Source organism: Orycteropus afer, unplaced genomic scaffold (genome assembly GCF_000298275.1).
Source record: "Orycteropus afer afer isolate SDZICR_OR568_19922 unplaced genomic scaffold, OryAfe1.0 scaffold00572, whole genome shotgun sequence".
NCBI classification, from domain to species: domain Eukaryota; kingdom Metazoa; phylum Chordata; class Mammalia; order Tubulidentata; family Orycteropodidae; genus Orycteropus; species Orycteropus afer.
The window spans coordinates 171,493-175,935 of NW_006922159.1; the positions used below are offsets into that span (position 1 = coordinate 171,493).

At 41.1% G+C, this 4,443-nt stretch overlaps 1 pseudogene; it reads left to right on the forward strand.

The window, feature by feature from the left end:
* The first annotated feature begins 356 nt into the window (after nucleotides 1-356).
* On the forward strand, nucleotides 357-2,303 carry LOC103210100 (annotated as a pseudogene).
* Nucleotides 2,304-4,443: the final 2,140 nt, after the last annotated feature.

Here is a 4,443-nt window from a genome sequence, read left to right on the forward strand (position 1 = left end):
CATCTCTTACTCCTGCACTACCTTCCACTTCTAATACTAGAAGCATAAACTTAAGCATTTCAAAGCATGAACCTAGAAAACAAAAGAGAAAGCAGACAAACGATCGTTAACAAAAATAGTCCAACCAAGCAGAATTATCTCTGATGACCACTTAGTAGGCCTTGGCCTGTTTTGGTCTGTCCTGATGCATCAGTATCTGAGTAGACCCCAGATGACATCACCAGCCCACTGAGAAACAGAGAACTCTTGCTTTCAGAAGCCCACCTACAACTTCTTACACTGCAATCTAAAATCTCCCTCTTTAGTTTTCAAGGTTTCAAGGATGTAGAAGGCACGTCAGTGGAGACGGGAGCAAGATGGTGATTCTAGGCAGGGAGTATGGACTTATTTTGCCAAAGAAAACACAGAAGTTGCACCCTGTTTTGCAAAAACCATCAGTGTTTGGGAATGATGATGATGATAAGACCTCTGTGAGTGAAAGCCTTCAGAGGGAAGCTGCTAAGAAGCAAGCGATGAACAGCCACCAGATGTGCTTGGCCCCAGACTACAGTACTTCCTGCAGCTCTCCTCTCAACATACACAAGGGCATGAAGACTAAACTGGAAATCCAACCTTGCAGAAGATGCTACCATGTATGAATATGACAGCATTCATGATGAAATGCAGGAAAGAAAGGGCAAAAGTAATCCCAAATTGCTTTCAGGAAAACATCGAAAGCCCAAGTATACCCATAGCTTACTAAAAGCAGTTGAGATCAAGAAAAAGAAGCAGGAAAAAAGAATGGAAAAGAAAATTCATAGAGAAAGAGAAATGGAAAAGGGAGGATTTGAAAAAAAAAAAATTTAAAAAAAAAGGGAAGATTTGATGATAAAGAGGCATTTGTGACATCTGCTTATAAGAAAAAATGCAAGAGAGAGCTGAAGAAGAAGAAGAAAGAGAAAAGAGGGCTGCTACACTCGAAGCCTGTTTGGATGTAACCAAGCAGAAAGATCTCAGTGGATTTTATAGGCACCTATTAAAGCACTTGACTGCTAACCAGAAGGCTGGCGGTTCAAACCCACCAGCCACTCCTCGGAAGGAAGGTTGGGCAATCTACTTCCATAGTGATACTGCCTCAGAAACCCAAGGAGGGGTTTCTAGGAGTCGGGTCTGACTAAACAGCACATAACAACAACAACAACATTACATCAAACAGTTAGTGAAGAGGAAGTACTTGGACATACCTTTTGGGGGCACACAATTCAACTGCAGCTTTCATGATGCCAGGTCTGGGATAAAGGAAGAGAAATCAAGAGGTTACTCCAATGAAGTAAATTCAGAGAACAGAATACCACATGATTCTCCAGACTGATACAAACGCAGAGGAAAACCTAGATGCAGATAGTGACTTTGATGCTAAAAACAGTGAGGGTAATGAAATTGAGGAAAATAATAAAGTGAACCACAGAAAGGAAAGAGCCACAGAGTCCTCTGAGAATGACCTCAAGTGTCATAGGAAGCAGACCCACTCACGGTCATCTAGTGAAGAAAGAGGACACAGTGCCAAACATCACACAAAAAGTTCCAAGGCAAGAGGATATGAGAAAGGAGAAGATCAGCATCAAGAAAGACAATCCTGGGACCAGGAGGACTATTACACTGATCGTGATTATCTAAGAGAAAAGAAGGATTCTTATAGGCACAAAGAGGCCAGTCATAAAGATTCCCACTGCAAGAGATATGAACAAGAAGATAAACTAAGGGGAAGAGACCATAGAGAAAGAGAAAGAAACAGCAGAGAACGGAAAAGGGAGAAAGATAAGAAGAAATATATCTCAAGAGAACAAGAAAGAAATAGACAACTAAATGATCATGACCAACACAGTGAGAAAGGAGGAGGAAAAGAAGACAAAAGCAAAGCAAAGGAAGAGCATACAAAAGGAAGGAAGGAAAGATATGAGAACAGTGATAAATACAGAAAGGGAAAAACAAGTAAGTGTTCAGTCTTCAGAAACAAATCGAGAAAGAAAAGAAAGTAGCCCGAGTTTTAGATCAAAGCTTGACCAGGAAAAATCCAACAAAATGAAAAAAGACAAAAAAAAGATCCAAGAGAAACCCTATAGTTCTGAAACATCACTGGAGCAAAACACAGAATCACAGAGGAAAAGCAAGAGATGGGCAAAGAACAAGAGAGACCACCTGAGGCTGTGAGAAATTTGCAAAGCAGAGCAATGAAGAAACTGTAATGTCAACTGGACAGGTATTTGGCCAGGCAAATGGCACAGGTTAATGCAAAGACCTATACTGAGAAGGAAGATGACTGATGGCTGCTCTGGTAAATCTGTGGAAACACAGAAAATCAGCACTTCTGGAACTTGCTGTGTGAAAGCAAAAAGGAGTGTGGAACGGTATTTTTAAATATCAAAATTCACTTTTGGTTTAGGTTTAAAGCAAAAGTCAGTCCTTTCACCTTGAATATTTGAATTGATGTAATATTTACTTACCAATACACCACATCCTTAGATGTATCAAAGCAACTATATAGTGTGCTAAGCCCCTATAGATACTTAATGAAGAAAATTGACTCTGCCACTATTAATGTTGGTTTTGTTTTAGGAGCTGTTTTATTTTATACATAGAATTTTCAAATCAAAATATGTAGATTTGAAAAATAAACTAGAAGGAAAAAAAAAATGCAGAAGAACCACAGGATGTATTCAATCAAAGAGGGTTTTCCTAGTCTGAATGAGAATGGGCCCAGCTCCTGACCCAGGCCCTGACTTCCCCCAATACCAGCCTTCCAAACCCTTCCAGTAGGGCCCAGCCAATCAGCATCCAAAGTCATTTGTCACATGCCTGTAGTGGATTGAATTGAATTGTGTGCCCCCAAAAGATATGTCCAAGTCCTAACCCCCGCTAGGAGAATATGACCTTATTTGGAAATAGGGTCTTAGCAGATATAATTAGTTAAGGACCTTGAGATGGAATTCTTCATGGATTTAGGGTGGTCCCTAAATCCAATGACTGGGGTCCTTACAAGAAGAAGAGAAGACACAAAGATGTGTACACACAGGGAGAAGACAGAGGTGGGGGAGAAGCAGAGATTGGAGTGATGCTGCAATAAACCAAGGTATGCTTGGGCCACTAGAAGCTGGAAGAGGCAAGGAACGATTCTTCCCCAGAATTTTCAGAGAGAGTTCTGCCTCCAGAACTGGGAAAGAATAAATTTCTGTCATTTTAAGTCACTCAGTTTATGGTAATTGATGATGATAACCCTAGGAAACTAACACAATCTCCATTAAACCTGGTCTCCTCTTACACTAATGGCAGGACCCCTCTAGCACCCAACATCCACATCCACCCAGGTCCCCAGCAGTTGTGCAGCCTGACAATTTGCAGATGGCCACACTGCCTAGGGCAGCAGGATGGAGAAGGAAACAGGCAGAATCACCCAATGTCCATCAGTAAACCCAGTCAAGTCCTGGAGGCCCAGGAGGCTTCATACTGATTCTGAAAACAGTGAGAATAAAAAGAGTAAGCACTAAAACCCCAGACCTCTGCATTCAGATGGGTTAGTTAGTAGTGCCATAAAGAATGTGTCATGGGTGCCCAAGCTTCTGGGGACAGAGATTCCATTTTCAGCCCAGGCCTAACTGGAAGCTTTTATTCTCACCAGAGGGGCAGCATGCTGACCATGCAGAATCAAGGACAGGAAGTCAAGCGTGCTCAGAAACAGAAACCCCTAGGGATACTCAAAGAGAAAGAGGAAAGAAAGTGGCCACAGTATAAAATGGCATTTAATAGAGAAATGCTGAAGCAACACTATGGATAAACTAACTCTGTAATTAAAAGTAAACTTTAAGTAGCTCATAAAGTTTAAGAAAGTTCAGACATGGCAATAGCAGGCATGATTTGGAAAGCAATATCTCAAGCAAACAATTTCATGGACTATATAAGAGAAAATGAGCTCTGGTAGTGTAGTGCCTAAGGCATTGGACTGCTAACCAGAAGGCTGGCAGTTCAAACCCACCACCTACTCCTTGGAAGGAAGGTTGGGCAATCTACTTCTGTAGTGATACCACCTCAGAAACTGGAGAAGGGGTCACTATGAGTTGGGTCTGACTCGATGGCATATAACAACAACAAAATAGAAAAGCCAGCCAAATTACAACAAGGAAAGAGGATAGATGAGGAACAGTGAGGAACATTTGAAAGTTATAAAACAAAGCCCACCATGTGACATGTGTAATTGCCTCTGTAGTCATGCTTGAGGTCTCTATATATAGTTCTCCTTCTGCAGTGCAGTGAATTATTTAATACAGCCCTTCTAGTCATAGTCTTTGTAACTCCCAACAAATGACTGCATCCAAAAAAAAAAGAAAGAAAGAAAAACAACTTATCACCATTGAGTTGATTCTGACTCATAAGCAACCCCCTTTGGGTTTCCAAGGCAGTAAATCTTTA